The following is an 11,565-nucleotide window of genomic DNA, read 5'->3' as shown; positions in this document are numbered from 1 at the left end:
CAGCAGATAGTGAAACAGATAGTGAAAGACATAGAAGAAGAACAGTAGATAGTGAAACAGATAGTGAAACATATAGAAGAAGAACAGCAGATAGTGAAACAGATAGTGAAAGACATAGAAGAAGAACAGTAGATAGTGAAACAGATAGTGAAACATATAGAAGAAGAACAGTAGATAGTGAAACACATAGAAGAAGAACAGCAGATAGTGAAACAGATAGTGAAACACATAGAAGAAGAACAGCAGATAGTGAAACAGATAGTGAAACATATAGAAGAAGAACAGCAGATAGTGAAACAGATAGTGAAACATATAGAAGAAGAACAGTAGATAGTGAAACAGATAGTGAAACATATAGAAGAAGAACAGTAGATAGTGAAACACATAGAAGAAGAACAGCAGATAGTGAAACAGATAGTGAAACATAGAGAAGAAGAACAGTAGATAGTGAAACAGATAGTGAAACATATAGAAGAAGAACAGTAGATAGTGAAACAGATAGTGAAACATATAGAAGAAGAACAGTAGATAGTGAAACAGATAGTGAAACATATAGAAGAAGAACAGTAGATAGTGAAACAGATAGGGAAACATATAGAAGAAGAACAGCAGATAGTGAAACAGATAGTGAAACGTATAGAAGAAGAACAGTAGATAGTGAAACAGATAGTGAAACATATAGAAGAAGAACAGTAGATAGTGAAACAGATAGTGAAACATATAGAAGAAGAACAGTAGATAGTGAAACAGATAGGGAAACATATAGAAGAAGAACAGTAGATAGTGAAACAGATAGGGAAACATATAGAAGAAGAACAGTAGATAGTGAAACAGATAGTGAAACATATAGAAGAAGAACAGTAGATAGTGAAACAGATAGTGAAACATATAGAAGAAGAACAGTAGATAGTGAAACAGATAGTGAAACATATAGAAGAAGAACAGTAGATAGTGAAACAGATAGGGAAACATATAGAAGAAGAACAGTAGATAGTGAAACAGATAGTGAAACATATAGAAGAAGAACAGTAGATAGTGAAACAGATAGTGAAACATATAGAAGAAGAACAGTAGATAGTGAAACAGATAGTGAAACACATAGAAGAAGAACAGTAGATAGTGAAACAGATAGTGAAACATATAGAAGAAGAACAGTAGATAGTGAAACAGATAGTGAAACATATAGAAGAAGAACAGTAGATAGTGAAACAGATAGTGAAACATATAGAAGAAGAACAGTAGATAGTGAAACAGATAGTGAAACATATAGAAGAAGAACAGTAGATAGTGAAACAGATAGGGAAACACATAGAAGAAGAACAGTAGATAGTGAAACAGATAGTGAAACACATAGAAGAAGAACAGTAGATAGTGAAACAGATAGTGAAACATATAGAAGAAGAACAGTAGATAGTGAAACAGATAGTGAAACACATAGAAGAAGAACAGTAGATAGTGAAACAGATAGTGAAACATATAGAAGAAGAACAGTAGATAGTGAAACAGATAGGGAAACATATAGAAGAAGAACAGTAGATAGTGAAACAGATAGTGAAACATATAGAAGAAGAACAGTAGATAGTGAAACAGATAGGGAAACATATAGAAGAAGAACAGTAGATAGTGAAACAGATAGGGAAACACATAGAAGAAGAACAGTAGATAGTGAAACAGATAGTGAAACACATAGAAGAAGAACAGTAGATAGTGAAACAGATAGTGAAACATATAGAAGAAGAACAGTAGATAGTGAAACAGATAGTGAAACACATAGAAGAAGAACAGTAGATAGTGAAACAGATAGTGAAACACATAGAAGAAGAACAGTAGATAGTGAAACAGATAGTGAAACATATAGAAGAAGAACAGTAGATAGTGAAACAGATAGTGAAACATATAGAAGAAGAACAGTAGATAGTGAAACAGATAGGGAAACATATAGAAGAAGAACAGTAGATAGTGAAACAGATAGTGAAACACATAGAAGAAAAACAGTAGATAGTGAAACAGATAGTGAAACACATAGAAGAAGAACAGTAGATAGTGAAACAGATAGTGAAACATATAGAAGAAGAACAGCAGATAGTGAAACATATAGTGAAAGACATAGAAGAAGAACAGTAGATAGTGAAACAGATAGTGAAACATATAGAAGAAGAACAGTAGATAGTGAAACAGATAGTGAAACATATAGAAGAAGAACAGTAGATAGTGAAACAGATAGGGAAACATATAGAAGAAGAACAGTAGATAGTGAAACAGATAGGGAAACATATAGAAGAAGAACAGTAGATAGTGAAACAGATAGGGAAACATATAGAAGAAGAACAGTAGATAGTGAAACAGATAGGGAAACATATAGAAGAAGAACAGTAGATAGTGAAACAGATAGGGAAACATATAGAAGAAGAACAGTAGATAGTGAAACAGATAGGGAAACATATAGAAGAAGAACAGTAGATAGTGAAACAGATAGTGAAACATATAGAAGAAGAACAGTAGATAGTGAAACAGATAGGGAAACATATAGAAGAAGAACAGTAGATAGTGAAACAGATAGGGAAACATATAGAAGAAGAACAGTAGATAGTGAAACAGATAGGGAAACATATAGAAGAAGAACAGTAGATAGTGAAACAGATAGTGAAACACATAGAAGAAGAACAGTAGATAGTGAAACAGATAGGGAAACATATAGAAGAAGAACAGTAGATAGTGAAACAGATAGTGAAACACATAGAAGAAGAACAGTAGATAGTGAAACAGATAGTGAAACACATAGAAGAAGAACAGTAGATAGTGAAACAGATAGTGAAACATATAGAAGAAGAACAGTAGATAGTGAAACAGATAGTGAAACACATAGAAGAAGAACAGTAGATAGTGAAACAGATAGTGAAACATATAGAAGAAGAACAGTAGATAGTGAAACAGATAGGGAAACATATAGAAGAAGAACAGTAGATAGTGAAACAGATAGGGAAACATAAGAAGAAGAACAGTAGATAGTGAAACAGATAGTGAAACATACAGAAGAAGAACAGTAGATAGTGAAACAGATAGTGAAACATATAGAAGAAGAACAGTAGATAGTGAAACAGATAGTGAAACATATAGAAGAAGAACAGTAGATAGTGAAACAGATAGTGAAACATATAGAAGAAGAACAGTAGATAGTGAAACAGATAGTGAAACATAGAGAAGAAGAACAGTAGATAGTGAAACAGATAGTGAAACATATAGAAGAAGAACAGTAGATAGTGAAACAGATAGGGAAACATATAGAAGAAGAACAGTAGATAGTGAAACAGATAGGGAAACATATAGAAGAAGAACAGTAGATAGTGAAACAGATAGTGAAACATAGAGAAGAAGAACAGTAGATAGTGAAACAGATAGTGAAACATATAGAAGAAGAACAGTAGATAGTGAAACAGATAGGGAAACATATAGAAGAAGAACAGTAGATAGTGAAACAGATAGGGAAACATATAGAAGAAGAACAGTAGATAGTGAAACAGATAGGGAAACATATAGAAGAAGAACAGTAGATAGTGAAACAGATAGTGAAACATATAGAAGAAGAACAGTAGATAGTGAAACAGATAGGGAAACATATAGAAGAAGAACAGTAGATAGTGAAACAGATAGGGAAACATATAGAAGAAGAACAGTAGATAGTGAAACAGATAGTGAAACATATAGAAGAAGAACAGTAGATAGTGAAACAGATAGGGAAACATATAGAAGAAGAACAGTAGATAGTGAAACAGATAGTGAAACATATAGAAGAAGAACAGCAGATAGTGAAACAGATAGTGAAACACATAGAAGAAGAACAGTAGATAGTGAAACAGATAGTGAAACACATAGAAGAAGAACAGTAGATAGTGAAACAGATAGTGAAACACATAGAAGAAGAACAGTAGATAGTGAAACAGATAGGGAAACATATAGAAGAAGAACAGCAGATAGTGAAACAGATAGTGAAACACATAGAAGAAGAACAGTAGATAGTGAAACAGATAGTGAAACACATAGAAGAAGAACAGTAGATAGTGAAACAGATAGTGAAACACATAGAAGAAGAACAGTAGATAGTGAAACAGATAGTGAAACATATAGAAGAAGAACAGTAGATAGTGAAACAGATAGTGAAACACATAGAAGAAGAACAGTAGATAGTGAAACAGATAGTGAAACACATAGAAGAAGAACAGTAGATAGTGAAACAGATAGTGAAACACATAGAAGAAGAACAGTAGATAGTGAAACAGATAGGGAAACATATAGAAGAAGAACAGCAGATAGTGAAACAGATAGTGAAACACATAGAAGAAGAACAGTAGATAGTGAAACAGATAGTGAAACACATAGAAGAAGAACAGTAGATAGTGAAACAGATAGTGAAACACATAGAAGAAGAACAGTAGATAGTGAAACAGATAGTGAAACATATAGAAGAAGAACAGTAGATAGTGAAACAGATAGTGAAACACATAGAAGAAGAACAGTAGATAGTGAAACAGATAGTGAAACATATAGAAGAAGAACAGTAGATAGTGAAACAGATAGTGAAACATATAGAAGAAGAACAGTAGATAGTGAAACAGATAGTGAAACATATAGAAGAAGAACAGTAGATAGTGAAACAGATAGTGAAACACATAGAAGAAGAACAGTAGATAGTGAAACAGATAGTGAAACACATAGAAGAAGAACAGCAGATAGTGAAACAGATAGTGAAACACATAGAAGAAGAACAGTAGATAGTGAAACATAGTGAAACAGAAACTATACATAGATGTATAGATTGATGGACATACTAAAAAGAGGGATAGATGGATAGACATACATGTGAATGGGTGCACGGGGCAGGCGCGGAAAGGAATAGGAGGGAAAAATATCAGTGATGATAATAATGATGATGATGATGATGATAAAGATGATGAGAATAACAATAATAGTAACGCATCACAGGTTGCCAATGGAAAGTAGTGATGATGATGATAATGAAAATGATGATGAAAATGATTATGATAATAATAACAAAAATAATAATAATAGCAAAATAAGGATGATGATAATAATAAAAACAATATTAGTAATGATGATAAGGATAATAACATTAATGATTTAATGCTAACCATATCCTGCTAACCAACAAACAAATTAACTAACCTTACCAAAAACAAAATCTCAGCGGAGGAAATAATACCAAAACTAAAAGAAAAAATAATGACAATAATTATAACAAAAATAAAGATCATAGCAATAAAGGCACATTCCACGGCGGGGGATCGAACCCGGGACCACGAAGGTCAGAGTCCAGTGACCTTTGCACTGGACCACCGTGGCAATTGCAACAAATGGACATGCAATTCTTCCTTTTGAATACGTCATTGCCATGCAGGTGTGCCAGCGTGTGCGTGCGTGCATGCGAGCGCTTGTGTGTGCGTGTGGCAGAGCCGGACGAGCCCACGTCGGATGTTGGAAAGAGGCGAAGAAGAAAGGCGAGAGACGAAGGAAGTGAAGGTCAGGAAAGGGGAAAAGCAGCTGCTGGAGGGACGTGTGCCTGTGTTTTTGTTGTTGTTGTTGTTGTTGTTTACGAGAATAAACCTGTGCTTTTATACGCCTTTGACTTACCTTTCCCACTGGTCCGTGATCTTAACTTAAATACATCCTATTTCTACTATTCATTTCCCTTCGTGTTTCTCCGTTTTATCTTTCACTTTTTCGTTATTTCTTGTCATTTATCTGTTTTATAGTTTTATCTTTCTTTTATTTCATGCAAGAAAGATGCAATATAGAGAGAGAAAGAGAGAGAGAGACAGAGAGAGAGAGAGAGAGAGAGAGAGAGAGAGAGAGAGAGAGAGAGAGAGAGAGAGAGAGAGAGAGAGAGAGAGAGAGAGACCTAGACAGAGACAAGAGAAAGAGAGGTAGGGAGAGAGAGAGAGAGCGAGACCTAGACAGAGAGAAAGAGAGGTAGGGAGAGAGAGAGAGAGAGAGAGAGAGAGAGAGAGAGTGTGTTAGCAGATAGATAGACAGACATATGTAAATATATCGAGGATGGATGAATATAAATGCATGCAAATTTGTAGACGAGGTTAAGGAAATAGGGAAGGAAAACTGGTGGGGTTGGGGAGGGTATCAAGTGAATAAGACACACATATAAATGTCGAAGTTAATCAATAAATAGATACAAATAGGCGAGAGAAGGGAAGGAAAAGGATTGGGGGAAGTGTCAACAAACAGTGAAGCAGATACACAAATGAATAAATTAAGGGACATAGTAAACAGGTGAATAAATGAAGAAGCATACATGTAAATCAGTGGAAGGGGGTAAGAAAGAGGACAGACGGAAGGGGGGGGGGGTAATAGAAATGACAGATATGCTAATTAATATAGATATGCTATATTAACCAGCACAAAGAAAGGGAAGTAGATAAAGAGACATGCAAATAGGCCAGTGTAGGCAGAGAAAGAGGGAGAGAAGGAACAGTAGATAGTGAAACAGATAGTGAAACATATGGAAGAAGAACAGTAGATAGTGAAACAGATAGTGAAACACATAGAAGAAGAACAGTAGATAGTGAAACAGATAGGGAAACACATAGAAGAAGAACAGTAGATAGTGAAACAGATAGTGAAACACATAGGAGAAGAACAGTAGATAGTGAAACAGATAGGGAAACACATAGAAGAAGAACAGTAGATAGTGAAACAGATAGGGAAACACATAGAAGAAGAACAGTAGATAGTGAAACAGATAGGGAAACACATAGAAGAAGAACAGTAGATAGTGAAACAGATAGTGAAACACATAGGAGAAGAACAGTAGATAGTGAAACAGATAGTGAAACATATAGAAGAAGAACAGTAGATAGTGAAACAGATAGGGAAACACATAGAAGAAGAACAGTAGATAGTGAAACAGATAGGGAAACACATAGAAGAAGAACAGTAGATAGTGAAACAGATAGTGAAACACATAGGAGAAGAACAGTAGATAGTGAAACAGATAGGGAAACATATAGAAGAAGAACAGTAGATAGTGAAACAGATAGTGAAACACATAGGAGAAGAACAGTAGATTGTGAAACAGATAGTGAAACATATAGAAGAAGAACAGTAGATAGTGAAACAGATAGTGAAACACATAGGAGAAGAACAGTAGATAGTGAAACAGATAGTGAAACACATAGCAGAAGAACAGTAGATAGTGAAACAGAGAGTGAAACACATAGAAGAAGAACAGTAGATAGTGAAACAGAGAGTGAAACATATAGAAGAAGAACAGTAGATATTGAAACAGATAGTGAAACACATAGAAGAAGAACAGTAGATAGTGAAACAGAGAGTGAAACATATAGAAGAAGAACAGTAGATATTGAAACAGATAGGGAAACACATAGAAGAAGAACAGTAGATAGTGAAACAGATAGTGAAACACATAGAAGAAGAACAGTAGATAGTGAAACAGATAGTGAAACACATAGAAGAAGAACAGTAGATAGTGAAACAGATAGTGAAACATATAGAAGAAGAACAGTAGATAGTGAAACAGATAGTGAAACACATAGAAGAAGAACAGTAGATAGTGAAACATAGTGAAACAGAAACTATACATAGATGTATAGATTGATGGACATACTAAAAAGAGGGATAGATGGATAGACATACATGTGAATGGGTGCACGGGGCAGGCGCGGAAAGGAATAGGAGGGAAAATATCAGTGATGATAATAATGATGATGATGATGATAAAGATGATGAGAATAACAATAAAAGTAACGCATCACAGGTTGCCAATGGAAAGTAGTGATGATGATGATAAAGAAAATGATGATGAAAATGATTATGATAATAATAACAAAAATAATAATAATAGCAAAATAAGGATGATGATAATAATAAAAACAATATTAGTAATGATGATGATAATGATAATAACATTAATGATTTAATGCTAACCATATCCTGCTAACCAACCAACAAACAAATTAACCAACCCAACCAAAAACAAAATCTCAGCGGAGGAAATAATACCAAAACTAAAAGAAAAAATAATGACAATAATTATAACAAAAATAAAGATCATAGCAATAAAGGCACATTCCACGGCGGGGGATCGAACCCGGGACCACGAAGGTCAGAGTCCAGTGACCTTTGCACTGGACCACCGTGGCAATTGCAACAAATGGACATGCAATTCTTCCTTTTGAATACATCGTTGCCATGCAGGTGTGCCAGCGTGTGCGTGCGTGCATGCGAGCGCTTGTGTGTGCGTGTGGCAGAGCCGGACGAGACCACGTCGGATGTTGGAAAGAGGCGAAGAAGAAAGGCGAGAGACGATGGAAGTGAAGGTCAGGAAAGGGGAAAAGCAGCTGCTGGAGGGACGTGTGCCTTTTTTTTTTTTATTTTTTTATATATATAACGAGAATAAACCTGTGCTTTTATATTCCTTTGACTTACCTTTCCCACTGGTCCGTGATGTTAACTTAAATATATCCTATTTCTACTATTCATATCACTACTTACTACTTTATATTCCATATTTGCCTTGTCTTATTCTTGCCTGTTCCTTCGGCTAATTTATCTTTTTATTTTTCTCTCGTTTTTCCCTCCTTGTTTCTCCGTTTTCTCTCACGGACCCCTTCTTTCACTTTTCGTACTTTCCTGTCATTTATCTATCTTATGTGCCCATTCTTGTATAGCTTTATCCTTCTTTTATTTCATGTATTCCTAGAATTAATTTAATCCCACCATACAATATTTAATAACCTTCTTATTTAATGTTTTGCTAAACTTATTTTCAACCCACCATACACTATTTAATAGATTAAATTAACCGAATCAAGGGTAAAATCTCAGCCAGCGCGGGAAGCCACCTGCATCGAGGGTCAAGCCAGGTCGGCCCGAGAGAGAGGCTTCCCCCCCCCTCCTATTCCAAACACCTCCAACCCCCACACCTGAACACCCACCCCCACACCACCACCTCCAACCCACACACCCTCCACCTCCACACCCCCAACCCCCACCCCATACCCCCCTCCTCCAACCCCTTCCGTCTCGGAGGTGACGGACCCTCCGGACTCTCGGCTGGCTGACTGGGGCTCCTCGTGCCGGCGCGGGTCGCCTCTGCCTCCAGGCGAGTGCTGGGGTGCTGTCTCGTTTCGGTTTGGCTTTGAGGGTTTGTGCGGAATAAATGTTTAATGTGGAGGCTCTTTTTTATGTTGCCTTCTTGTCAGTCAGTGATGTTGGTTTATTTTCCTTTTATTGTGAATACGGGATCACTCTTAACTTACCTGAGAATCATTACCAATTACGCCAAACACACCTGGATATTACCTGTCGTTGGGTAACACACTGCCAAACCAACTCTACCAAGTTTATGATTGTCCACTAGTAATGATGATGATGATAATATAACAGTGATGCTAATGATAATAGCAATGACAATTATTATAGCAAAACAACTACCATGATAATGACAATAATAACTATTGAGATAATAAAAAAGCGTATGAAAAGGAGACGAAAGAAAGAGAATAAGATGGAGAAAGATAAACACGGCGCGACAAAGAGAGAGAAATAAAAGACCGAAAAAAGATACATTGTTTGAAAGCCGTCTAAACACGAAAAGGAAAGATCCACGTGATAAACAAGACAGAAGGGAAGAGAATGTAATAAGAAATAAAGAAATGGAATACACCAAAATGAACCAGAAAGAAATGCAAAAGCAAATGGAAAAGAGAATATTAGATATAAGAGGAACTGGAGAATAGAGAAGTAGCGAAAGACGGCAAAAATATGAGACATAAGAACAGAAATGAAGAACAGTTAAGGACAGTGATTGAAATACTATGAAACAGAGAGAGAGAGAGAGAGAGAGAGAGAGAGAGAGAGAGAGAGAGAGAGAGAGAGAGAGAGAGAGAGAGAGAGAGAGAGAGAGAGGGGGAGAGAGAGAGAAAGAGAAAGAAAGAGAGAAAGAGAGAAAGAGAGAGAGAGAGAGAGAGAATGAGAAAGAGAAGGAGACAGAGAAAGAGAAAGAGAGAGAGAAAGAGAGAGAGAGAGAAGGAGAGAGAGAGAGAGAGAGAGAGAGAGAGAGAGAGAAAGAAAGAAAGAGAGAAAGAGAGAGAGAGAGAGAGAGAGAGAGAGAGAGAGAGACGTAGTAAGCTTTCCAACGTAAATAAAGATATAAACTGATTCTATTTAACGAGAACTTACGGAATTTCGATGGCAGATGGAGACTAAGATGACGGGAGAATCGTCTACCACGGGGGGGGGGGGGTAACAAGACTCCAAAGGGTGATGCTAAACAACCAACAAACAAATTAACCATCCTTACAAAAAACAAAATCTCCTCAGCGGAGGTAATAATACTAAAACTAATAGAAAAAAGAATTATAATAAAAAATAATTATATTCGAATTAAAAGAAAGAGTAATTATAATGAATATCATAAAAATAAAAATCGTAGCAATAAAGGCACATTCCACGGCGGGGGATCGAACCCGGGACCACGAAGGTCAGAGTCCAGTGACCTTTGCACTGGACCACCGTGGCAATTGCAACAAATGGACATGCAATTCTTCCTTTTGAATACATCGTTGCCATGCAGGTGTGCCAGCGTGTGCGTGCGTGCATGCGAGCGCTTGTGTGTGCGTGTGGCAGAGCCGGACGAGACCACGTCGGATGTTTGAAGGAGGCGAAGAAGAAAGGCGAGAGACGAAGGAAGTGAAGGTCAGGAAAGGGGAAAAGCAGCTGCTGGAGGGACGGGTGCCTGTTTTTTTTATTTCTTATTTATTATTATTATTTCTTTACGAGAATAAACCTGTGCTTTTATACGCCTTTGATTTACCTTTCCCACTGGTCCGTGATCTTAACTTAAATATATCCTATTTCTACTATTCGTATCACTACTTACCTTATATTCCATAGCTGCCTTGTCTTATTCTTGCCTTTTCGTCTTCGACTAATTCACCCTAGTTTTATTTTTCTCTTTTTTTCCCTCCTTGTTTCTCCGTTTTATTGTGAGAAAGATATATACAGCGCGACAAAGAGAGAGAAATAAAAGACCGAAAAAAAAGAAAAAAAGAAGGAAAATAATACTTGGTTTGAAAGCCGTCTAAACAGGAAAAGGAATAGAGATCCACGTGATAAACAAGACAGAAGGGAAGAGAATGTAATAAGAAATAAAGAAATGGAATACTCCAAGTGAACCAGAAAGAAATGCAAAAGCAAATGGGAAAGAGAATATTAGATATAAGAGGAACTGAAGAATAGAGAATTAGCGAAAGACGGCAAAAATATGAGACATAAGAACAGAAAAAAAGAACAGTTAAGGACAGTGATTGAAATACTATGAAACAGAGAGAGAGAGAGAGAGAGAGAGAGAGAGAGAGAGAGAGAGAGAGAGAGAGAGAGAGAAAGAGAGAGAGAGAGAGAGAGAGAGAGAGAGAGAGAGAGAGAGAGAGAGAGAGAGAGAGAAAGAGAGAGAGATACATAGTTTTCCAAAGTAAATAAAGGCATAAACTGATTCCATTAAACGAGAACTTACGG

Source organism: Penaeus vannamei, chromosome 19 (assembly GCF_042767895.1).
Source record: "Penaeus vannamei isolate JL-2024 chromosome 19, ASM4276789v1, whole genome shotgun sequence".
Lineage (NCBI taxonomy): Eukaryota > Metazoa > Arthropoda > Malacostraca > Decapoda > Penaeidae > Penaeus > Penaeus vannamei.
Note: the sequence above shows the minus strand (reverse complement) of the source record.